This window comes from Gallus gallus, chromosome 20, assembly GCF_016699485.2.
Source record: "Gallus gallus isolate bGalGal1 chromosome 20, bGalGal1.mat.broiler.GRCg7b, whole genome shotgun sequence".
Classification (NCBI taxonomy): Eukaryota; Metazoa; Chordata; class Aves; order Galliformes; family Phasianidae; genus Gallus; species Gallus gallus.
In genome coordinates this window covers 3,833,352-3,859,722 of record NC_052551.1, presented here as the reverse complement: position 1 = coordinate 3,859,722, position 26,371 = coordinate 3,833,352, and the positions used below count along the sequence as shown (strand labels likewise).

Below are 26,371 nucleotides of genomic sequence, written 5' to 3'. Positions count from 1 at the left end.
CCTGTGGTCCCTCCACATGGGAGCTTGTACTCAGAGAGATCACAGTGACAGAAAACAGCCTCTTTAAAATGAGGAGTTGTGTAGTGGTAACAGCAGGACCAGTGAAGCTTAAGAGAAGAGGATGCATTAAATGAAATGGGTCCCTGTGAATTACCTGTATTGCCTGGGGCTCAAGCTGGTATGCTTTGCATGGAGACAAGCTGCTGGGCTTCAGAGGATGCTTTGCACCCTGGCAGACACAATGCTCCAGCTCTCCTTATTTTGCAGTGAGCCTTTGGAATTCAGAATTTTTTCATTTTGCTTTCATTGTTTAAATCCACTGAACTGAAGTCCAGAAAACAGGACGTTCATCAGGACGTTGGGATAGATACTGAAACAGCTGGCTCTTTGTTGCCTCTTGCTATTTATTTAGAGGAAATGGGAAGGAATGATGCATTTTCTGACAATCCAGCCAATAAATAGACCTAGTAGGCAAAAAAAGTGAGCAGCACAGGGCCATTGCCGACATGTGACAGTCCTAAATGTTGGTAAACAATTCAGAGTTACCACCTGATCAGAATGAGGTAGAAATTTAATCTCGCACCGAATCAGGGTCTAAAACCTATGACATCAGTTGCAATATGCTACCCAGTAATCAGCTACAAGTAAATGCATCTTGCACAGGTTGTATTTCTAGTTAGCACACGGTGTGAAAATTAAAGAATTAGCATATTTGTGGCAAATAAAGCATTATGCTTTCACACAAGTGACTGTCCTTATTTAATGTCTTGCTTTTTATTTAGGGTAGCTGCAGAGACGCATCCTATACGTGTTCAGTGGAGCCAGTTGAATTATATGTTTAGAGTAATTCATCAGATAAATTCATGTCCATGAATAATCTGCATTCAGATCATGACCTTTACCAAGCTGTGCATTTTCCAGGGCTCCAAGCTTTCAGCTGATGCTGAGCAGAGACAAGAGGAGCACAGAGACATTTTTCATAATCTCCTCCACTCCAGGAACAGTCTCATTTTAGGAGCGAGGCAGGAAAGCCTCAGCCCCAGGGGATGCCCCAGGGAATGTTCCAAAATAGAAAGAAAGATTTTTTGAGCATCTGAGCACTGGGAGAAGTTGGATGGAGGCAGCTGCTCCCAGCTGGGGCACTGCTGGGCACTGCTGATGCCTCTCGTCCCTAAGCCCGGGCTGCTGAGGAGCCACTGTCTGGATGATGGATAGTTCTAGAGTGTTTAAATTTTGTCTCTCAGTCACTGGACTCTGGGAAATGAGGCAGGGTGGTGCATCCAGCTGATGTAGGTCCACATATGTTCATTCTCCAAAACAGCTGGCTGCTTACCATGGCAGTAACCTGACGGGAAAACACTACAGCAGCAGCTCAGTGCTGATGGCAGCTCTTGCTGTGCGAGCTGAACTCATTTTGCACACCTTAGCGCATTAGAGAGAAGAAGATACAATTGAAATAGTGTGTCAGGCACCATGGGCAGAGCTTAGAGGAATGCAGATGAGAGCTACAAGCTGTTGTAAGCCTTGTAGGTTTTAGTCCTCGTGCCAAAAATGAATAGGAAATAAAATAGCCGGAAAGCAACAGGGCTGTGTTGTTTCAAGAACAAGAATCAAGTCAGAGATTTTCATGTAGTAAATTTTGCTAAGTGCCCTTGGCCACAACAAGCAAGAGATTGGAATCACCTTTCAGATACAGATTTAAATAACTTTGTATTAGAAATGAAATAGTGTAGCAGCTTGCACCATGTTCCTCTAGCAGCTATGGAGAAGTTTGAACCTTTGTCTCTTAATACTAAGTATGTTTGGTCCTAGTGATTTTAAAAGTGCATTTGTAGCATTTTGGCATCATTTGCTTTCAGTAGTTTCACAGAGCTTCGTACTGCTGTTGTGTAGAAATATATTACCAGTGCTGCAGCGTTCTTTGTTTGCTACTTGTCTTTAAGACTGTAGGTAAGGTTTTGTATAGCTCAGTGCTACTGGAGCAGGCTTCTTCTCCTCAGGTCCTCAGGCTCAGGTGGGTGAGGGAGAACTGGTCCTGGAGCTGCTGAATTATTTGGCAGGGGTCACAGTGTGTTCAGCTCAGGGGCATTCAGTGCTCTCATAAACCAGGTCTTGGTGGAAGTGCTCATCCTGTGGGACTGGCAAGACAACTTAGTCTTAGGGTTGGATTAGATATAAGCTCTTGTTATGACTTTGCTGTTCCACCTTTGGATGAAAGCAGTGCCTCAGTTTCCCTGTCTGTAAAATGGGGTACTACTAATCTCACTGTAGTGATTTCCACAGTGTATGAGAAGCTCAAAGCAAAAGATGTTGTTCTGTAGGAAATGCGTGTGAAGGAAAATTGAAATAGATACAAAGCATACGGTATACAGTGAGGCTTATTTGCTGTTTCAGCTTGTTCTTTCATCAGGCCATTGAACAATAGCCAAAGAATGGAGCTGATCATTTATTTTTTTTTTACAGGATATTAATGTCCCTGTGTCTTTGAAGCCAATTAACTAGCAGCAGGTTTGTGGCAAAGAACAGAACAGTGCTGGTTTCTTCCTGTTGGAGCTTTTATGACTGTTGCAAAAGCATGACTGAATGAGGCTTTCATTACTTCGTTTATTTTTTTATTTATTTTAGGCTGCTGAAGAATTAATGTGAATAATTTTCCTATTTTACCATCTGCTTTAGACTCTATCTCAAAGGGCTCCCAATGAGCACGGCACGTAAAACCATTTTAAAATGATCCTCTCCGCATTTCCTGCACTCAGCAGTCTGCTAATGTGGCCAATAGATCTAGGTGATGGAGCTGCATGATTTAGGGAGGATCATTAAGGTTATGATGAGCTGTGCAACTGTCTTGTTTATCCACAGTTAGCTGTTTCATTGCAGTGCCCCTTGTCACAAAAAATAATTTTGCATTTAACCATTTACAGGGCAGTGCTGGGAACAACCAGCTGGGTGATTCTTCCTCCTTGAATTCATGAGGATGAGTTGCTCTACTAATTTCCATCTTATTTCCCTCATGGTTTGGGCTGGGAATGTTGAGGAGCTCTGGTGAGCTCCATGTAACTGATATGAGGTTAAGTGGCATTTCCACTGGCTTTCAAAGGGTTATGTGCAAACAGTCTTGGCTGTCCTGTCTCTCTCTCTGCACATTTGACAACCCTGTGGTCTCTTGGATCCAAGGGTTTTGACTTTCTATCTTTGCCTTGCACTCTGACTTTGCCTTTAGTCTGTGTTTGCGCTTTGGTGATTCTCAGTGTGATGGACAAATGCTCACTGTCCCTTCTAGGAGGAGGAGAAGAGGAAAGCTGAAGCCTTTACTCTGCCTGTTGGATGAAAATTATTTGTGGCTGATGAACAGCTGAGTAGCAATATGCAAATTCCCCTGGATGTACATAGAATGGTCGTCTGTGGCACAGCAGCATTAGTCTGGCTGTAGGATGATTCACATGCCTGAAGAATAAAAGGTACGTGTCTTAATTTCCTTTGTTTTCTGCAAGTTTCAGGAGTAGAGGATCCATGTGACCATGGCAGCAGCAGTGTGTGCAGTTAGATATATTGCTGTGGGTACAGTGTGATCGTAACGAGGTGATGCGGAGCTGGGACCGCACCTAACTCATCTCCCAGCATTGTGGAAGTGGGAGAAGATGGATGTGCTGCTCCCTCGCCTCTTTCCTCCATGTTTTGTTTGTTGTTCAGAAGACATATGGGCAGCCATGTACACAAATACACACAGATCTCTCCCTGAAGAATGATGTCATGGCAGATTTTTTTGTATTCAGAGTAAAATATTATAATGGCACGATTTCCTTCCTTCAAGCAAGAAAATGGTTGAGCAGATCTTCTGTCCTTATGAAAAGCCTGTGAGTCTATTACTTTCCTGGGAATTGGATATTTTTTTTTCTTGAAATGGGCTGCTTTTCTCGCTTTAAAAAAATCCTATTTTGACTGGCACACCATTTTTACCATGTTTTCTAATAGAATGCATAAAGAACTCCGAATATTTTCACTTTTGATTTTATGTATAGGAAGTCTTAGATTGCATTTTGAATTACTGCCATCACTTAAATTAAAAAAAAAAAAAAGCCCCTTCAAGCTTTTTATTTCTATAAACTTTTCTATTTACTTGCCCTTTCTGTAGTGCACCTGCAGGGCATTCTCCTCACCCTAAGAATCCACACGGTAATAGGAGTGTATACAACTGTGCTTGAAAAACCACATCACCCAGACATGCACTCCTCTCATAGTTTGCAAACCACATTCTGATGGCTGGTTTGTTAATGCTAACATAAACCTGATGGAGTCAAAGAGAGTCTGTCCGTTGACTTATTGGACTTCAACTGGGACATTTCAAGTACAGAAACAAACAGACCAAGACATGAGTCTGGTTGGAAGCCCAGACAGCTCACGGGCAGTGGCCAGCCAGGTGTTGGCAGTGGGGTTGGATGTGGCTGTAACACGTGGCCATGGGGGCACTGGAGTGAGGCCTTTCATTTCACATTAGGATTCTTCTTGTAATTGTTAGATAGAACAATATTAACCTTTTGAATTTATTTAGAAACTCATTAGTGCTTTTTCTATAGTCCATTCTTTTTCTGATTAGCTCTCCTCATTACAATTCAAATTTCTTTCTGCTACATTTACCACATTGTCCTGCTTTCTCTCATCTCTATTGTTGCTTGGCTTAATTTATTAAAGCAATGAAAAAGACAGGAAGGATTGGCTGATGTAGCACCATCCCTAGGCCCTGGTGCTCTGGGAGGAGGAGAAGAGATGAGACCCCCATGAGCTTGCCGTGCCTGGACTGGGGGTCCCTTCTCACAGATGGGATGCAGTCTGGCCTATGTCCTCATTTCATTCACTCCCCAGTCTGAGAGTTTTTAAATGGAATTCACTCTGGAAGTTGAGTGTCTACATTGCAATACAGAACCATGCACAGCGAATGCCCCAGCATGTCTGGTTACCTGTTTTTAAGTTTATTTTGAAAACTAGCTGCATATCTTTAGTAGCTTTTTTTTCCTTCTGTTTTTTTTTTCTTTTTTTCTCAGTTGTTTTTTTTTCTCATTATCAAGATGCAAGTGTGGAAGCTTCTGTAATTGCTCCTGAGTTGGTACAACTCCAATGGAATGTGAATTGACATTTTTGGTCAATTATAAGAGACCTAAGCTGATCCCTGTGCTGAGGGGAAGAGGTTGGGTGGATGCTAAGCTTCACGTCTACATTTAGGTATTTGCTGTACTGCTTTGCAAACTATTTTCTGTTAGGAATAGATACGTTCAGTCTTCTTCCTTCAGCGTGGCGTTTGTTTCTCAAGAGTGATGCTGATGCATCCTATGTGCTCGTGATTAAAGATGCAGTATGCTTTTGACAGGAGCTGATTAAACGCAGTCAGATGACTGAAAGCATCCCAGTTCTTGTGGTTTTCTGATTGTTGGTGTGTTTGAACTTCTCACAAAGGTGAATGAATGTGTTTTCACAGCAGCTATCATAAAACAAGGAAGTGGCGAGGTGTTTTCTTTGAGGCACAAGGGAGTTAAGCCACTCGGCAAAGGTTAGAGAGATTTTGGCAGAGCTACAGAGAGAAGCTAAATTTCTGAATTTCTAATCCAGTGCCTTAATCATAAAGTCATCTTTTCTCTGGATTCTTTTCTGCCTGTGGTAATTATAGTTTTGGCTGGTTTTATGTCCTTTATAAAAACCTGTCTTTCACACATCTTGTGAAACTGGAAAAAAAAAAAGAAAAGAAGATAAAACAATCGTAATTTTCCAAGTGTATAATTTTGGACTCCAGCAGAGGCCTAAAACAAGTAAGGTAATTATTCCACTCAGCTCAGCGCCGTTTGGAGAATTAGACTATTTTGTGAATTATAATTTTAAAGTAAGACCCATGAACTAGAAAAAGTTCTGCGAGCAACATGTAAAATAAATGCTTGTAGCACCTGCAAGAAAAGAGGTGCTGGCTGTAAGTCTTCGGCGTGAAGGTGATTGGAGGAAGAGGAAAAGATCGTTCGCATTAGGGAGAGGAAGGAGAAAAAGGAAGATGTGGTGATTTAGGTTACGGGGAGGTTGCCAAGGCATACATTGTGGGCTGTGATCATTCCTGGTGCAAGCTAAAGAAATAGACTTTCCCCAGGGATGAATTTGGCTTCTGGGCAATTGCGGGAGGTTGGGCAGGGGAAGCTGCCAAGAGGCGGTGGGGCCAGAGTCAGTGGAGTTGTTAAAGTCTAGACTAGACGTGCGTTTGTTAGTGATGGTTAATTAACTTGTTCCTGGCAATCAGCCACCAGGGCAGGAGGTGGACGTGATTTGCAAGTCTTGATTGCCAGGAAAGTCACCCATAATTGCCTGAGAACTTCTGGCTTTGTGCTTTTCACCTCAGTCCTGTGTTCCCTGTAAATCTTTGTATAATTTTCTTCTCTCTCCGCAGGTGCTTCACCTCAAATAATACCGTTTTTGTGCTTATTGTTATCGCTGTGATTAAACCTCTGCCACTGTCTGATTTTGGAGACTGGTGAACATCAGCCGTTCTTAGAGACAGCAGAGCCAGAATTACCTATGGCTGCGGAGGGGATCTGGGACAGTGCGGCTAAGGAGAGCACAGTGTGTTTCTAAGTGGGCTACAGAACATCATTATCATATTTCTTCTGGGTAGGTGCTAACAGCCCTGTTCCCAGGCAGTCCTTCACTTTGGTTTGCTTTGGAAGTTTGTTTCTTTTATTCTTTGTATTCCTAGAGGCAGGAATCCAGTGCAAGTGGCCATGAGTTTCCACTTGGCCAGCATTGGACTGCTGTTTACTTTTAACCGAAGCAAATCAGGAAGGAGGAAAAAAAGCAATAACCTTAATTGAATTTTACTACTTCCCATATACAGAAATGAAAGGCAAGGCTGAGAAAGCCTGAATGCCTAATTGCATCCTTCTAGCATGATGTTTACTGTAGGAGAAAAGTCTCAGATTATGGTCCAGGCTGTGGCACAGACATGGAGAAGTCCTGGGGGGCTCAATGCTGTGATATCGCAGGGAGAGAGATTGAGAGATTGCTGGATCCATTGTGAAGTTGTTGGGCTTGGGGTGTTTGAGGGGATGATGATGTGTTTTGCTGGGGGATGGTCCCTTGTCTAAAGAGAGAGAGGTGACATATCTGTGCTACAGGAGCAGTTGCAGATGTAAGAAGAGACTTAGGGGAGTGGATTGCTGCTGAACCGGAGAGGAATAAAAGCAGGAGAATGACATTAGCATATAATTTCTGGCAGTTGTTTCAGCACATAATAACTTCAATTTAAAAGCTTCTAATTTCCCTCACTTTGTGCCTTATTAAGTCTCCAACCTATATTTAATGGTGGGAATATAACTTTTTGCTTCCTTAATTGTATGCGTGCAATTGATCTATGTAACCTGCTATAGCTATACTGGGATTTCTGAAGCATGCGAGGACACCCTGTGTCCTGAGATGTGCAAAATTAGCTCAAGCCCTCTCTTGCTTATTTTATTTTGTTCCTTTTCTTCCTTTTGTTGAGAGCACAGTAACAAAAGAAGCAATATTGTTTTTGTTGTTGCATCTTAGATATATGCAACGATTCCAGAGGTGTTTCCAGCATGGTGGGTTTCTAACTGTGTGTAAGTATGTGTTTCACATTAAAAAACAAAAAGTTAAAAGCACATATTTAATATTTTTATGAAACAAATTGTTTTAGCAATGACAAAGCTTGGGAAAATGCAAGTTTTATTTGACTCCAGAGACTGGTCATGTTTTACATAGGTTGGGCATTTCTACCATCTCTGATCAATTGAGTGCCAACTTCTGCATTCATTTTCCTGTCTGTAGTTGTGCTGTAGATCTTTCCCAAGATACATATTTCTTTTCTGATTTGACTCACCCAGCTTCCTGAGAGAAAGCTCAGCTTATTCAAACTACTCTAAATCTATTTATCCAGGCAAATATTTGGACACGTAAACCAGAGTTAAAATGCTAAGAAGTCTATCAGGGCAGGAGAGCAAACAAAATCTATGAGATTTAAAGCTGCTCCTCAGTGTGCTTTGTCTGGAAGTATTAATTGGCAAAGAGCAGTGTAGGAATTTGATGTATACAGGCACATGCAGTGATTGAAAGCTTTGTTTTTGTCTGAGCTCCATTCTCCTAGCACTAAACTTATGCTTACTGTGCTATCAGATGCTTCACCACAAAGGGGATTTGAGCTTAGGTAACTACATGTAGATCTCTCCTCTGTGCCACTGCTTCAGTCTCTAAAAGCCAAGAGTTGTCACAAGCTGATGGCTGTGTAATGGATTCCTCAAAATCAGCTTGTATCACAGTCAAACTCGTCAAGTTCTGATGTTTTATCCTGCATAGATCTGGTGTCTGAAACATTCCCAAAGAGAATTTCTCATGCAGCTGCTACTCAGCCCTGCGCTGTAGTATGGTGGAGGTGCCTGTGGAGCAGGGCTTGTTGCTGTGTTTGAGCCCTCTTTCAGCAGGACAGGCACTGAACCTGGAAGAGAAATGTTTGGGAGGAAGCATTGAGCACTTTGGGCTGGTCATAGATTCCAGCTTAAGTTTTGGTCAAGTTCAGTTCAACAGGTCTCTCAATAGCAGCCTTCCAATATCTAAAGAGAGGCTATAAGAAAGAAAAGGAGACTCTTTAGCAGGGTGTGCTGTCATAGGACAACGGGGAATGATTTCAGACTAAAAGAGGGGACATTTAGGTTAGATATAAGGAAAAAGTTTTTGACAGTGAGGGTGGTGAGGCAGTGGCACAGGTTGCCCAGTGGTGGTGATGCCCCATCCCTGCAGACACCCAAGGTCAGGCTGGACAGGGCTCTGAGCACTGATGGAGCTGTGGGTGCCCCTGTCCATTGCAGGGGACTTGGACCAGATGGACTTTGAGGGTCCCTCCCAACTCAAATGATTCTATGATTCTAGGTCTTGACAATTATATGCTGTCACTTTGGAAGAGACTTTAGGATCCTCCTGTCTCCCAGACAAGACTGACCTCTAATTTCTGGAGGCTTGTTCTCTAAACTGTTGTCCAAGGACACTTGAACCCATGTGGAGTGATGGAGGGTATAAATGGCCATGTAAGTGATAAGGAATTGGGCAACGTTTCCTTGCTGCCAGGGCTACAGATGTAAAAAACTGGAGTTTGTTCTCCTGTTTTGGTTTTAAACTTTTGGACTGCCTGAACTGAAGTATTCCTTATTGATTCTGTAATGAAGGCAGAGGCCTGGATTCATATGTTGTGGTTTTTATTTGCATTTTTACTACAGTTAGTCTCATTTCCTTGTTGCTAAAGGCCATTAGAGAGGAGTTGGATGACTTGTCTAGGTTCCTGCTTTTTGTAATTTTCCAAAGCTCTATACATAATAAATCAGGTACACATTTTCGCTTCTGCAATTAACTAATCCACAATGCAGCAGAAGTGGTAGAATTGATTGAATATGTCAAGTTTTAAGCCCTAAGAAAAAAAAAAACACAACAAAATAAGCCTATTTGTGCTGATGCTTCTCAGAATGGTCCTCATTCTCACGCAGATCTAGCCATGAAATTAGGACAAGTAAGGATTTTGCTATACCACCCTCCAGTCAGTCCTACCTTGTGCTTGCAATGAACTTTTGATGTGAAACATTCAAATGCAGTCCAGCAGAAAAACTATCAGAGACATTGTCTGGTTTGGACATCTCAACTTGCTGATTCTAACTCTTCCATGGCAAGGCCCTGCCTTTTTTCCTTTATGAAGACCCCTCTGATCTCATTGCTTTGCTTTCCTTCCTTAACTAAGAAAGCCTTAAGCAAAGGAAACATGGCAGGAACACCTCTGAAGCTGCTGACTGGCAGTGAGCGGGGTATTTAGTCAAACTCATACTAAGCTGCATTTCACAAAGAAGCTGATTTCAGTATCACCTCTTTTCTTACATAGAATTTGAAAGTCCTCTCTTGCAAAATGGGCTCTGTTAGCACAGCATCCTGGAAGTAAGGTTGCATACTTGGTTCTCTCTGTATCACTAAGTACTCCTAGCTCACAAGCTGCTAAACTAGAAGCAGGTTACATAGACTATTCTTGTAATTCCTATGATTTCTGTAGTATCCTTGCTTGTGACAGTTTACCACACAAGTTTATCCCCCTTTTTCTTTGCATGGAAAGTTCTGAGTCATTTCTTATGTAGGTAATGCTCTGAGGTACCTCTGCCCCTTGCTGGTGTGCTCAAATCTGAATTTCTTCTGCAGTTCAGCTAGATTTTGCAGTTCTGCTCTGGAAAACAATGCCACAGAGACACTGCTCACACCCCAAATGAGTAAAACTCTGTGAAATCAATCTGTAGATGGGTGAAACCTACAGGCAGTTTAAGGCTCACACTGGCCAGAGTGAACTGGTGGAACATGGGATTTTGGTTTCCTTTACAGGTTCCTAACAAAATTCCTTAGGACAAAACTCATGATACAGTAGAACTCACTAACTTCAGCTATTTTCTGGCAGCATTCTTCCTTCTAAGGAAGACAAGTTACTGCAGATGGAGTGCTGGAATCCTCCTTTCTTCCAGAGAAAGAACGTTGGCAGTCCCAGCTCTCCGTAATTGTTTCCCAACTCCCTTGTACACCTGCAAAACATTGCCTGCAGCAGAACTTCAGAGACCATTAAAAGAACATTTTTTGCAAAGATGAGAGATTTTTATGCCTATTTAGTGAATGTGAGAATATTAATGGAATAAGGTATTAATTGTCTGTAAAAGAACAAATGTGACTTTAACATCATGTAAAGATACTGGAACGTACAAAATAGCTGGTGATGTTGGAAGCATAGAGCTCTAAAAATACATAATTAAAACATACATTTGTGGAGGGGAAAAAAAAATTGAAGTATTCTTCATTTTAATAGATATTTCCTTGACTTCATAGAGTCTTCTAGTTTTGAGTTGCAAATATCTCATGGGTACTGTGTTTTCCATGATCTCTTTGTACTTGTTTGCTACTTTCAGAACCTGCTTTCTGGGCTGAAATACAGAATGGCTTCCACTGAAGGTGTGTATAGAATCAGAGGGCTATTCCACACCTGTAAACTGGACAACCATCATGGTAAGTGCCACACGTTTTTGTGCCCAAAGTAGTAGATGACCACTGAGGGAAAGTCAAGCTAAGTTTTGCCTGGTCATGATGATGAAAGCCAACCAATGACTTCAGCATTTAACACCAACAAAGGTTAGGACATGAGGCACAGTAAATTTTCCTTCGGGCTGCGCTTAGTTTAGTCCCTTTAGTGCACTGCCACGGGTCTCTGGAGCACCCAAGGCCTTGACAAACTGCACTTGCACTGCTGGCCCTGTGGATGTCACACAGATATCTGATGGAGAAAGTACTTGTTTTTACCAGCATGAGCAACTGTCACAGGTCAGGCCAGGGTAGCAGGAGACTGTTTCCTTGGGAGATGGTTTGTCTGCTCTTAGAATCATCCAGGCATGACTCACAGCTTTGCTGGGCCCTCTCTTTGCCCCCTCTGCGCAATCTTTGGAATAAGAGAACAAGGCAGAGCAGGAAGCCTGGGGAGGGCTGAGGCACCCTCTGGATGGCTGCTGCTGAGGGTGAGCAATGCACTGGGCTGGAAGGAGCAGCATGTTGGGCTGTCTCACTCCAGCGTGGGACTGATGGGTGAGGGGCACGGATGAGACCTGCTCCCTGGACACCACAGCAGCTCGTGCAGATGTGTTAGAGAGCAAGGAGGGTGAGCTCTCGTGTGTGAGGTAAAGAGAATCATTCTGTCCATCCCATCTCATCAGTTTGGATGCATTCATTTAAAAAATGTGATGTTCAGGAGACAGGGCTTTTTTACAGTGCTCTCTTCATACTGAAAGAAATGTCAGAAATCCCACGTAAGCAGGAGATGAGACGAGAAAGCCCTTCACCTGATCTTGTAGTCAGTAGAGAAGGTCAAAAGGCCACAGCCTGGTCCCTGTCAGAGCAGAGCTGCTGGCAGGACCTGTGCCCTTACCTGACCTCTTACCGTGGTGATGGAACCGCAGACAGAATGATGGACAGTGTGAGCATAATCCATCCTGATAAGGTTTTCTGAGCCTGTCTGGATGTTTGAGTAGTGATAAGAGAATCTGTGTGAGCCTATGGAAACCAGCAGGAGTTTGTTCCTGTGGACTTAGGCCTATATTTCATCCTATGGCGTTTCAATTTTTTGGTTTCTTTTTTGCTTAGAGAACTGCAGTGGAGGCTCCCATGGACAGCCTGTCTCCCAGCTGGCCCCACATATCTAAAATATGCAAGGACGATGTGCTGGAAAGAAATAACAGAGTAACATCTTCCTAGTGAGCTGCCATAAACCTATGCGTCTTTTGGAGCTTAAAGCAATGTTACATGTGAAAAAATATCAGCAAATGCTTTTCCAAAGGCAGTCAGACACTGTTGTTCTTTATTGGCTCAGATCTTTGTTGCCTGAGGCTATCTGAGTCACTCCTCTCGCTAAAGTGCAAGGATGATTTCCTCTCTTTTAGTGTGAGAAGTTTGCGCTCAGAAGATGCATTTATGAAGGACTGAAAGGCGCTTAGTTTGGCTGCATGGCAAATGGCAGCTTGGTGTTACCATTGCTTCATTACCTTAAGGTGGTTCTTACAGAGCAGCTCCATCACAGCTCTTGCTGCTGCTAGAAGTCTGAGCCCAGGTCTTTGCGCACTGATATGCTGCAAAATGTCCACCTTGCACCCACTGCTGCTGTGCTGGTAACAAACACCTTGTGAAGAAGTGCTTTTTTTCCCCCAATTGGTCTTACTAGATTTCACTTGTGTGGGTGTTTGCCCATATATTTCCTGTTTCAGTGACTCCAAAAAGATCTAATAGGGCAACAAGGAGTATCAAGGATGTGATGAGGGAGGACAGTATGCTTTGGCAGCACGGTTTGAGGCACAGCAGAATAAACGTGGGGTTGGAGTGGGGCTGAGCAAGGGGTCCGTCCTGTCAGCCTGTCCTCCTGCTAATGGAAATCAGTTTTGTGCGCAGTCCCTCTGAAAGGCATTGCTCTGCAATCCTGGGTGCACTGCTTTTGTGCTCCAGACCTCTGCTGTGCTCCGAAATTGGCAAGGCTGTTTTGGATGTCGGTGGCTATGAGGGCTGTCAGAGCAAGGCAAGGCTTGTAGGGAGAGGCAAAACCTTTTATTAATTGAGGAGATATGACTGGGGAAAGAAGAAAAAAAAAAAAGAGAAGCCTGTCCCTGCTATACACAGCAGGCTGACTCTTAGGACAGGGTTATCCTTCAAGTGGGGCTTTGGGAGATGGGCAGGTAACAACAGCAGACACACTGGGGGAAGTTTCTGCAGGTTTGCTGTCAATAGCATCCAGCTTGCTTTTCCTGAGAATGTTTTTCCTTAAATCTCTTTTCCACTTCAGCCTTAAAAATGGTTGGAAAATTAGATTTTATTGATGGAAGAATTGCACATGAGGCTTTGCTTTCACCCACGTCTTCTATGGAAATAAGTCTGCCGCAACCTGACTTCTTTTTCTGGTGGTGCTAATCCTTTTTGGGTTGGTTACTCAGTGCTAACTGAAAAATAATAACAACTTTGTGCAGAGTGGGGCTGTCCTGAGTGTGCTGTTTTGTAGAAAACTCCTCTTTCTCTTAGTGGTGATTGGGGGGGGGGGGAATATTTCACTGGAAAACTTTCATCCAGTCTTGATTTGATTTCTGCCTTTCCTCAGTTTGGCTCCAACTCAAATTATTTGCTGTGCCCCCTTCCTCTCCATCTGCCACTCTCTAATGGGAAATAAATCTCCAAGCTCTTCTGTTCCTTACCTTCCTGTACATCTCCTGCTCTTGCTGACTTACTGCTGGAGATCATACAGCTTTTTTCACACAAAAAAATAAATATACCTTTTTTTTTTTTTCCCCAGAATCCCTTTTGCCTGTGTCAGATACAGAATCGCTAATAAAGAAAAAATAATCAAGGGTTTAAGGAGGCAGAAATCCTTCCATTCCTAACTACGGTAAAGATAGGATGTTTTTTTCAACAGAGGTGATGCCTTGTCATCTCTTGTCCTTACAGCCCATACTGCCCTTTTTGAGACCATATGTTCGTCACTGTTGGGTTGCTTCAGGTTGCTGCCCATACCTGAGCGGAGTGTCTGGCCATGAAATCCTCCCTCTCCGCAGTGAGCACGTCCCCTCTTGGCACACTTGGTGGAAGCAGTGCCAGATTGCAGCATGATGGGACAGGCTCACAGATCCATGTGTTCTTGCTTGCAGGCAGCAGAAAGATGGGACACAGTTAGGAGCGCCTGTAAGGAGCAGAAAGGTGCTGTTCTACATTAAACCCTTGTCAGTGCAGAACTGCACTTGAAGTCATCTTGCTTGCATCTCCCACGGGAGGACGAGGTCCATGCAGCACGGTGTGACTTCAGCTGGGGCAGTGCCATGAACCCACAGCTCCTGAAAGCACCGTGGCTGTATCAACCAAACATAACTGTGGTGCTAATCGTGGCCATGGGAGCTGAGGTACTGGCAGGGTTCAAAGGCTGATGGAGCACATTACAACCTTCTGGACTGCTGTGTGCTTTAACCCTCCTGGCTCTCCAGTGGCTCAGGAGGGATTTTCCTCTCTCCTGAACATCTCCATCTGCTATCAGAGACACTGAGCCGTGCTGCAAGCGTGGAATGAAATGCAAGGGGAGAAGGGAAAAAGCATTTGATTCCTGTCAGGTAGATGAAAACTCAGTTCCTCTCCTTTTCTTCCGTGCCTCCTGGAGAACACACCGTATGTGGAAGGTGACCTTTTGTCTCTTTCCTCCCCACCCGAGCTGAAAGAGATTCGGCTGACACATCCGATGACAGATAGATACCAGCATGAGCAAATTGTGCTTGAACTTGCTCCAGAGAAAATTGTTAGCAGGCGCGGGCACGGGCTGGGCTGCGTTAGGGAGAGCACAGATCATAGTCAAATGTTTGTGTCATTTGCAAACACCGCTGCGAGGGGACGTGGGGGGGTGAGCAGATGAGCATTTTGAACTCTAAAGGTTACTGTGGAAAATGTGAAGTAAGGCTCTGTGCTTGACTTCTGAGGGAGGTTCTCCGTTTGGGGAAATTTCGGGTGAAATCAGACTAATTCCTAATTTCTTCTTCTTCTGCTTGATTGATTTCATTTACATTCTTCCTTTTAAAGCTGATTTCTTGTTGATTTTTCTGCCCTCCTTGCAAAAGGGCCTGAAATCTCAGTTTTCAGAAAAGCTTTGGTTAGTGTGGATGCTGGTAGGAGTAGAAGCAAAGAAGAACAGATTAGAAACAAACAAAACCATTTTGAAGCTGTAGAATCTAATGATGACAATAAAACTCAGATCACAAATCCCAGATGTAAAAAAGAAATTTGAGTGCAAGCATTTTGAAAGCATACCCAAATAGCATTTCTGGGCTGATCAATATGAAAGGCCCCAGTAACTCATTAATTCACTGGGTTTTAATGCAGAATTGTGCGTTCTGGCCACTCGTGTCATTCTGTTGCTTGTGCCTTCCTGCATCCTGCCTATATACAAGTGTGAACCCTGCCAAGCTTTGCCCACTGGGCAGCGTGGATCTCCTTCCCAGTCCTTATTTTAAGAGATGAAGAATATTTTGGGGTTAAATACATGGCACATTAACATCTCTCTTTCCTCTCTCTGTGTCCGTGCCTGCTGCGGTGATCTCATGCCCCTCCATCCCTTGACATCAGAAGGACTGGCATTTATAGGACAGGCAGTGCTCACTCATCCTTCAGCAGCATCTCTTTCTCTGCCAGGTGCCTATGGGATCTGTTCAGGCCACATCTATTAGGAACCTGGCCTGTGCAGCCCAGAAGACAGCTAGAGATGGATGGTGCTGGCGTGCGGCCACTTCGGAAGACAGAGCTGGATCAGCCTGCCGGGGACAGAGGCAGACAAATGGAACCTGCAGGACAAGCATGCCATTACCTTGTTTGCCAAACTCATTACAGAGAAGTTGCAAAGTTCCAGTATGCTGCCCCTGGCCTCCGAGACAAAGCTGTCAGCTGGTTCGTGAATAATTCCAGGCCACATTCAGGTAGGGCTGGAGAAAGTGGAGCTTTTGATGAGGGTAGTTTGCTTGGCACAGCTCACACCAGGGACTGTGGTCTCTTGTGTGGTGGCTTGATCAACTGAGCAGCCTCTAGTAGGGGTTAGATGGGAGCACAAGGCACCCTGGCCATCCTGCCCTGAACCCTGCATGTCCCGTGGCCACATCCTCAGCCCTTGTGCTCTGATCCCTGCTGATTCTTGAAAAACACCAAGTACAGGCATGGGAGACTGAGCCAAATCTGATCTTACATTGTTATCATTAAAAGCCAGCAAAATCCATAGCGTTATAAAAACCTTTTCTCTCAACAGAGAAATAGAGCAGTCTTCGGATTACTTGGTGAAATGCCTGTATCTGAGATACAGGATGCTATTTTGGCCTTGGCAAATTGGTTAAAGTCCAATTACAATTTCTCAGGGAGGTGCATGACCGCAGCTTAAAAGTGAATCCAGGTGAAATTCCTTTATAAGACATAAAAAGCTTCAACAACAGCCAAAAAAACGAACAGCTGGTAGTGCCAAGCCATACAGTTCCAAGCCCCAAAGCTGCTGCTTCATATTCCTAAGAGCAGTCTCTTGGCATTGACCCACTATAGCTTTTTGGGACACAGGACTTTGTCTTCTGGTATCCCCAACCTCCTGTGCTCTGATGTCTGGGAGGAAGGATTAATGTGGGCAGGCAGCTCTCGGGCAGTGTGTGCAGACTCATTCCAGTAGCAGCAGACATGGGATTGTCATTGCTGAGGTGGTCCCAGCACTTGCAGCCAGCAGCCTGCAGCTGGAGCCAGCAGCCTGGGGAGCTGCTCTGGGGACAGAGAAATGCACCGAAACGCTGCTAACAGCCATGAAGGCTTGTTTGGAGGACTCACCCCTGTGATGGGCTGTTTTCAGAAATGACACATTGATATTGAAAGCCTTAAATGTTCCTCAGGCAGGCTGACAAAAACCGCACACTTGTCCTCAGGCTGCTGAGGGCTCCTCTCAACTAATAAAAAATGATTTTATTTGGTCCTTTTGCTGCTGCTGCTGTGGAAAAACAACCAGTACTCACAGTGCACCAGAGGGCTGCAGACATGTTTCCTATCCTCTGGGGCTTTTCTGGGTGCACCCTACCCCCTGGCACTCTTGCTGTGGTTTTGAGCCTGATGCCATGTGCTGACTGTCCTTTCACCATCAGGCAGCCCGTTGTCGCTTGGCGCCCAGCATGCTGCAGGTGAAAATGGAAGCTCCAGCCCCAAGGAGGAATAATGCTGACCCCCATCAGCACCAGCTCCTCACACTCAGCAGAGATCAGGTGCTCTGGGGTAAGCTCCTGAGCAATGTTTAATTTCCCTCACTTCGTTCCACATCTGTCTAACAGACAGTATGTAACTATAATTTGGCCCAACAGGTTACGTGTGTGCATGGTGGCAACAAGAAAGCTCTTCTCATGTTTTGCTTCATGGGCCAAATTTCACCCTGTTCTTCTGGGTCCTTCACAGACACTGTGTGGGATTCAGATTCACTGCTCCCTAACTGTGCTTCTCTGTGGTGCCTGAGCTTTGTAATTGTGATTTTATTTTATTTAAGAGTGACCCAGAAGCATCATACATCCTCTTGTTTTCCACTTGGAGAACTGAGGCACAGAAAAGCTGTGAAAAATTTCCACTGAGGTTTCTTTTTCTGAACTTGAAAATTGATGAGACCGATTATTTATTTGTTTACAGCACTCATCTCTCTAGCTGATTTTCACAGCCTTTGCTATGTTCACATCTACAAATCCGGCCCTGGATATCTCAAATTGTGAAACAATTTACCATGGAAAAGTTAAGTCCTTGTTTGTCTCAAGGTTTTGTGACAAATGACATCAGGGTCTTATGCACCTGGGTCATCTTCCCATTAGAGTCCTGATCCATGGCCAGAACACCCCCTTGCTCTGTGCTGAAGGAAGGACCCCGGGCCCTGCTGTGAACTGCTTCTGACAATTAGCAGTGATTTCGAAGGTGTTACTGCCCTCCTGCATTTGGCTCAATGTCTGTTCCTCAAAACCCAGTTAAGTGCGAGGGCTTTGGTGACAGTGTTGTAGGGGACTACAGTTCCATTTTGAGACATTCAAGCAGAACCTCACTGCCTAAGCCCAGGGATGATAAATGGGAATTTTGTCAAAATCTTGTTACTGAAACTGCTGGCTTAAGCTTATAATGTTTCCTGTCTGATTATGTACATGGTTGGAGAGTTAATTTACTCTGTAATTAACTGCTTGACTGTTTGCCCTTGCCAATCTTCGTTCCCTATGTTGTCTTTTATGACAAGAGGCTTAGTTTTCCAATGTGCATTTCTATTTCGTTTGTGTTCCTGCTCCAAGACACCACATTGCTTGTTGATGTTTCAGAAGGTGGCTGATGCAGCCTGCCTGGTTGCAGTGATCTGTGCCATACTGTGAGTGTTGTTGGGCCACTGAGGCAAAGACTTTGCTGATGATTGCTTTTTCTTCTCTCAAGCCAGGTTCTTGCTTGAATTTTGTGCATTCAGTGCCCTGTGGAGTCTGGGTTGAACCAGAACAGGGATTTCAAATGTCCTGGGACTTCGTGATAGCTGGGAATAGCCTGTGGAAGATGACAGCAGAACAGAACCCTGTAGCTCAGTACTCTTCTCCCTTCTTAAACTCCAACATATGTTTTTTAAAACCAATCTAACAGCTTACCTCAGCAGCTTTGAAGCCTATCCAGCCTCTTACCCATGTTCCTCTAGCTTCTCTCCTCTCTGATACTGAGCATGTCACTACATCCTTCCTCAGCTGCTTCTTCTGTGTCTGGCTTTCAGCTGCTCCAGGCTATGATGAGCCACCACGCATGTCTGCCAGCAATTTCAAAGGATTTCTGGAATGTCAGTATCATTTGGGATGCTTTTATCCAGAGATGTATTGTCCACAGAAGGGCTCCTGTGAGTTAGAAGGCACCAGGTGACATTTTCAAAATGGTCTGTGTAGCATAGGATCTCAGGTCCCAGTGAACACCAATAAAGAAGGGTGTCAATCACTGACGTGCAATTTGAAATCATTGCCTGTTATCTCAAAGAAATGGAGACAAATGATGAAACACCAGTATGCAAGGATTTGCATTTCTGTCCTGTTGTCCAAACCAGAAAATTATGGGTTTATGTAGACAGCAAAGTTGTTGTGTGCTGTAGTTGCTGAATGAGTTTGCTGTTGGATAGGAAGTGTGGTTTAGTGAGAAATAGCTGGGGGATGGAGGCTTGGGATGGAGTGAAATTTTGGTTATCCAGTGGACTAATCAGGAGGCTGAAATCATAGGATCATGGAATCACTGAGGTTGGAAAAGATCACTAAGATCACCAAATCCAACTCATCCCACTATGCCCACTAATGATGTTCCTCAGTGCCACATCTCCATGTTTCTTGAATATCTACAGGGATGGTGACTCTACCACCTCCCAGGGCAGCCTGTGAGAGTGCATCACCACCTTTCTGAGAAGAAATTTTCCCTAATATCTAATCTGAACCCCCTCTGGTACAACTTTAAGCATTTACCTCTCGTCCTATCACTGAATGATGGCTTTCAGGACATACTCTTCCTCCGCAGAAGAAACAGACCTCTAAAGCTATGGTTTCTCTCCAGGACTGCCAGGGACTAAGCTATAGACCATGGGTTGTGTGAACATGAAGCTGCTCTAGAACTGCTTCATGATAAACTAAAATAGCTAAGAGCCTCTCCCTGCCCCAGCAGCAGTCACACTCCACTGATGAAGTGCAGCATTGCAGGTTGGGAGCCAGTGAGAGGGCTGCTTCAACATCTGAGCAGGTGGAGCAGAGGACGGCTAGAAACCTTCCAGCTATGGGAAATCTGAGTCATGGAAGCCATTGGATAAATTTAAATACATTATTCTAGCTTGGAGGAGGAAACCATCTGGGTAAGTAGAGGGACACGTGTCTAACTAAGGGAAGAGCCCTTTCAAATGACAGAAGAACTGTCCTAAGCCTGAAAATCTGGCAGACCCAAGATAAAAAGACCAGTTTGTATGTTACTGATGTAATGTATGCATTTCAAGAATCCAGCTATGGGAAATAATATTCAAACATTTGAAAAAGAATGATAAAAGAATTTTGCTGGTATTTGCCAGCTGTATGAAGCAAGAAGGCCTGGAAATTTCATCAGAACATCACATTATAAAATCTCTTTTAAAAACTTTTGAAAAGATCTTGTGTTTGAACTGCAAATTCCATGACAGCTCTGCTTTAAACAAAAAGCTGGGAAAGTAATGGGAAAATCTCTCTGTGGTTGGATTGCAGTGGGCTGAGGCTGGTAAGGCAGTCTGGCTTTTAACTTGGTTTAGAGTCAACGCTCTGCTCTGCAACCCAGCTCATCCCTGTGGGTTGAGGGTAATGGTCAGGGGACTGAGTGGTCTCCTCGTGTCTGCACCCACTGCCACAAGGTGCAGAGCAACCAGCCTGGAGCTCTCTCTCTCTTGTCACTGGCTTCAAGTGACGTGCAAGTGGGAATGCAAGATTTGAAAAAATCCAGTAAAAGTTACTGCTGCAAACTATGCCAAGACCCATAGGGCTTCCTCCCCACCTTGGCTTTAGACAGTAATGGCAATCTGAAGTTTTATTATATTGTTATATTGTCTCCAAGTCCTGTGGTATGGGCTCATCATTGCCATCTTACAGATGGGGTTGCTGAAGCATAAAGAATTGAAATGACTTCCCTGGAATCATTAGGTGGGCAAATGGCAGGGCTAAAAATAGAGTCCCAGTATCCAGCCATTCAAGCAACCCGTCGCCGTTCCTAACTTGGAGGAAGGGTGCCAATGAAGTTAGTTAAAGCAGGTAACAGTTACTCAGCTGCATGCAGTACTCAGTCCTCTTGGTAAGATGTCTTCCCAAGTACTCCACCTAAATCGTTCTGATAACCCAACACTTTTTTGGAGAAATATATTGACAGGAAAAACAGCGAGCCACATATGGCTGTACTGTCCGTCAGTCATAAGAACCCTAATGCGTTCAGAAGTTCCAAATGCCTTTTAAAGCTAATGGTCTGTGCACTAATAGCTCCTGGCCCTGGCATCCAGGCTAGCAGCTGGTGCCACTAATTGGTAGCCCCGAGGATGAGCACGTGTGCGGTAGGCAGGCAACTGGATTTCAGGAGCAGCAAAAGGATTGGGATTCCTGCCTTGCTAATCCTGCCGTTTGGCGTGCTCTTTAATCAAGATGAAAAGTCAAGAGACCGCGAGGGGCTAACAAACAACAGCTTTGGCCGATTACAGGAGCCCAGCTCACGCAGACCTGACAGGCATCGCCTGGAACGGGCAGGCCAGTAACAGCTTGTAAACCCGCCCCAGCTGCAGCTGCTCTTCTTCCCCAACGGTGTCTGCCGGACAATGCTGGAAATAGCATCAGAAGATAATATGTCTGTCTGGCCTTTTTGGGGATGCAGGATCTGTTATTTGAGGGGTGGATGTCAAGTCGTATAAAAGCATCCAAACATCTCCAGCTAAGCCCAGCAGAAGTAAACAGGCTGCCTGACATGGGTCTAAGAAATCGTTAGCATCACTCTTCCTCTCTCTGGTCTCTGCCTTGTGCAGTGCTGGGGGGGCAACTTTGCAAGGCAGAAAGAGCACAAGCACTAAAATAGGTGAAGGATGTTGTCAGAGGGCTGGAGCCATTCCAGGAGGTGCCATGCACTGCTGATGCCAGCAGAGAGTGACCCAGCCTGTATCCAACAGGCAGTGTGGGAAGATGGTGTGATGTCTGAGCGGTGCAAAGCAGTGGGTGCTACCTGTTCCCTTGGTGGCAGGAAGTTGCAAGGCATCCTCTGATGTTTCTTTTGAATCCTGATAATTAAGGTTTTGATGCTCCCTGTGAAGCCTAACAGGTAATCTGGAGTGAACCTATCTGAGCACCGTCTTTGTCCCTTGAGAGTCAGTGGACCCATATCTGGGAGCTGCAGAGTCCCTGCAGTGGCTGAGTGTCTTCTTCTGATGCTCTGCAGGTGGTGTAGGTCACTCCGGTCTCCTGGATAAATCAGGGTAACTCCAAACTGAAAATCGTTTAGGGTGAATCTTCCTGCTGTGATGACTAAGGATTTGTAGACCCCCGTACCAGTCAGATCTCAAAGCTCTTTCTGTCAGTTAATCTGTCTTGATGGATCCAGATCATACAAAGCGTCACAGTGAGATACTGGAAGAGATCACCAGCTCTAAGCATTCACATGATTAACCTTCCCACCACTCCCCAGAAATATCCTTTCCCATTACACTTGTGTCTGAGACCAAACCTTGCTCCAGATGGCAGTGGGCTGAGATGAAATTTTACTGCAGTCAGAGCTCACGGATACACAAAAGAGGAGAAATGTGCAAAATCGCAATGACAGGGTTGTTTGGGTATCTTGTGATGTTCCAGCTTTAGAGAAATCCATGCTTAATGTGCCTGCATGGCAAGGTAAACTAAAGACCATATAATTCTATTAAATCCTAACATAGCAGAAGGAGAAAACCCATGTCTCCTGGCCTCCTTGTGTCTGTGAGCATTAGGGCATGCTTTTACACGTGTTGCTTAATCACTGGATGCTGAAGAGTTTAGGATAAAGTCTCCTTTTGATTTGGCTGCTACAGAACTTGGGGGAATTGCCTCTGCATTACTTGTACTTTCATTGGGCCGTGCCATGATCCAGTGCAGTGTGGTTATTCAGGGGTACATGGAGGAGGAAGATCTCTCTGTTCTTTCTTCTGCTGCTGTGCTGCTGTAGAGGAATCTCACTGTTTGTTTTCCTAGTCATGAGACTGTGCGTGAGATGGAGGATGAAAGCCCCTTCCAGAAGGCAAATTGGAGCTATGTATAGACTTTGTTTCACGCAGTAACAGGATGAGAATCTGGCATTTGGAGTGCTGGGGTGAGCTGCTCATCTTGGGCATGGCAGGCACCAGTGGGTGGTGTCTTGTGAGCTCAAAGGAGAGTAAGGAAGCACTTCCCACTCATGAGATGTGCTGCAGTGCTTTGTGCGTGTGGTGGTAAGGGTGTCTCATGGGGGCTGAAGCCCTAACTGGGACAACTGGGAGCTGGTAGAGCTCCCAAACCCACCTCTCCCTCTCCCCGGGTCCACCTTTTTTCTTTCTTTTCTCCAACCTGTTCTTAATATCCTATTTCCAATCCTGGAGTATGTTGGAGTGTTTGAACTTAGAAAATATACCCTGTTCTATTCAGTGTGGGACTTCTGAATAGGTTAGCTGCATTTTGATACAGCATCATCTGCAGCAGTGCATTGAGGTTTAGAGCCTTGTATATTAAACATGCCAGCAGATACTTCTCACAATAGCTGCCTCCTCTTTCTCCATGTATGAATAATGCAGGGAGTTCCAGATCATCTGTCCCTGTCATTGCTGCTGCATATTGATATAGTCACAAAGACTAACTGTTAGAGAGCAAAACGTGTGAGGATGTTCCCTGACCTTTCCCTTCTCCCACCAGTAAATCCTATTTTTTTCTATGGAGGCAACAAGCACTATCTGCTGGCAGCAGTGTTTTGGTGATCTGTGTACAACCAAACACAGGGCTGAGTAGTTCTCAGGAAGGTCACGTTAGTGTGGATCTCAGTGATCCTCTGACTTATTTCTGTGATCCTCTTTTGTGCCAGATAGCAAAATCGAATTCCCCTTCCTGTCTCTGATCTCTGTCTCATGTCACTGCAGGGTACAGGTATCCTCCACCAGGCACAGCCCCACCTGCAGTGCTGCAGGAGGGCACAGAGGGGACTTCAAGGGATCTGGGGGGTTTTAGTCCACCCCGTATAGCTGAACCTCAGGGGGCTCCCATAGGCTGACCTTGGTTTTCAAAGTCTGAGTCTATGGAGGGACAAAGAGGCATATGCCTCCTATAACAGCTTTCCTTGTTGAAGAGGTAGGAGGGAGCTGTGAGGCAACCCTCTCTTACTTGCTGAAGATTCAGGCTTATCTGGGAGCCTGCAGGTGTCAGAAGTGGAGCGGATGGCACTGCACCCCTTTGCACTGCTGTCCGTGCCAACAGGGCTGGCCCTCCTGGATGCTCACATATTTGTTAGGAAAAGTGGATCCAGAGGTCCCTGCTACAGCTGGCAGGCACAGCCACCACCTGTCTGCATAGGCAAATGCTGGCAGTTGCTGTTGCAATGCTCCGCTTCCCCTCTCCCTGGAAGCCACAGTGCAGCGCTGCCTCCTATTCCAAACACCATTTTATTACAGCTCCTCCTAAAGCCTGTTGTTTTCTCAGTGTGGATGGCAGCGACGTGAGTTTGGCTCAGTGTGGCTCTTCCCTCTCTTGTGCATTGCTGTGGGTGAGAGTGAGGAGATCTGTGTCCTCAGGGGGCAGCTTGGCAGAAAAGGGACCTTGCTGGGGAACGCACACTGGCACCCACAGGCGAGGGGTGCTGGGAGCTAGAGCCTAGCTGGCAGCTGGGTGGAAGTGATGGTGGCTTCTTGTAGAGAGGCACTCTAGGACCTTATGGAATGATGAGGACAAGGACTGAGTCTCCCGGAGCTCTTCCAGGCACTGGTACACTGTAGCCCCCAGACAGATGTAATTGATGAGACATCCCGCTGTATGTAGTAATGGGTGTTGTGTGACTCACCCTAATGAACAAAAACAATGCCACGTGCCTCCTAATGGGACTTCTGGTCTTCATGTCCCAGTGTTTGCTATGAATTATTTAAGGCATCAGGAGGGATCTGTGAGTAATGACATCTCTGCTGATTATGTTTCACCTCAGATGACTCCAGGAGTCTGCTTAGCAGTTCAGGTCTGTTTTGGTCCTTCACTGGTGGATCTGCCAGCTTGCAAATTTCTCCAAACTCTTATTCTCTGCTTTCCTTTAGCTCTTGATTAGGTCTGTCAGAAAAGGAAGACAAGCAAGTTAGCTTTTAAATCTGAGGACAGTAGCGATATTCGCGGCAGGATCTTATTCAGGCAAGTGTGTGAAGAGTGTGCAAGGTGTGCACAAGAGCCTTCTGCAATTCATGCTCCTGGACCTCACAGGCCCTCTCCCTTTTGTTGTAGGCAGAAAGCCCTGACTCATGGCAATCCAAGCTTCAGACAAAGTTGGTTGGAGCACCATGATCATAAACTCCATCATAGATTGGCTATCAGCAGGATGGAGGTAGGTGAAACGGATGGGAAGTGCCAGCTGCTGTACAGTGCATGACCTGCTGCAGACCCAGCAGCTCGATGAGTCCAAGGCTGGTGCTTCTGTTGCAATAAGAGAGTTCATTGAGGAAGGAAGAAAGATGAAGGGAGGAGGCACTGGACTTTGGCTTTGGTGTTCAGAGTAGAACAAATGCTTCGAAAAACTTCGATTTTGTGGTAGTTTGCTTTTTTATTTTATTACTGTTATTAAACTTGTTGTGTTCACTTTTTCACTCAGTGCCTTGAGGTTGCACTGTGCTCTGGGTTTTGTGTGAAGCCATTCTTCTAGCTGCAGCCTTGGAACAGAGAGCCTGAAGGGGACTTTGGGAAGATTAAAGATTGCTTTAAGAGAATGAATGAAAGCAGACAGCCGGTATTTCCCAGAGCTAAGAGCTGGTGCGGAGCCTTAGCGCTTTGTCGCAGCTCTGAATCTGCCATTGCCAATGACCAAAGGGGATAAAACTGAACATCTGCCATCTGTGACTTTTGACCAGAGAGGGACGATCCTCCTTATTCTGGGGAATGAAGCCCTGATTTAAAGCACTTCATGCCCTGCTTTCGCTGATATGAGAAGGGCACATATGTTAGGGTCAGGCTTCAGTTTTAAGGAGCCTGCTTTTGATTACAAGCCTGCAATAGAGCCGTGGAAAGGAAAACAGTTTCCCTTGAAGGAAATGAATTAGGAGGCTTTTGTGGAAGCAAAACCAAAGGAATGAATGTTGCAGTGCTGCAGTGAGGGGCAAGCTGCACTTCCACTGTACACAAGTGCCTCCAGTTCTTGGCCTTTTCTTTGTTTTGGTGCACATTGCCTAGATCCTAAAATATCCAACCTGTGCAACGTCAAGACAAAGCAGTTAAGGAGGCAGCATCTTGAAGAAGCTCTTCTCAGGAGGCAGTGGCTGTTGGAAATGGCTGAGGTAACCAGGTGCGGTGGGATATTTTTATCCTTTCCCAAGTAGGAGGATTTAAGAGGACTTCAAAAACAGAGCCAACGTTATTTTTAAACACAACAGTTTAAAGAGTTCGGGATTTTTCTATTGCCGTAATAGACCAAGTGTTTCAAAGATCTATCCTCTTTATCTCACTCTTAAGGTCCCCAAGGGGACATCAAAGCAGAAGCCAGTGGATTTGGCCTGTCAAAGTGGGGGGTAAGGACACATCCTGGATGACAGTGTGGCATTTGTCTG

The 26,371-nt window shown here is 45.0% G+C and overlaps 1 long non-coding RNA gene across 10 annotated transcripts in view; it reads left to right on the top strand.

Annotated features, from left to right (window-relative positions):
- Positions 1-26,371, top strand: part of LOC101749104 — a 53,053-nt gene that overhangs the window by 7,613 nt on the left and 19,069 nt on the right. For 5 of the 10 annotated variants that reach the window (XR_005841213.2, XR_005841215.2, XR_005841214.1 and 2 more), the window contains exons 4-8: positions 3,281-3,458; positions 6,419-6,639; positions 10,962-11,058; positions 15,745-16,025; positions 17,214-25,158. This is a non-coding gene — a long non-coding RNA (uncharacterized LOC101749104). Of the gene's footprint in view, positions 1-2,463; positions 2,509-3,280; positions 3,459-6,418; positions 6,640-7,554; positions 7,608-10,961; positions 11,059-15,744; positions 16,026-17,213; positions 25,159-26,371 lie in introns of all 10 variants that reach the window. The other 5 variants (XR_005841219.2, XR_005841216.2, XR_005841218.2 and 2 more) reach the window with 5 other exon arrangements.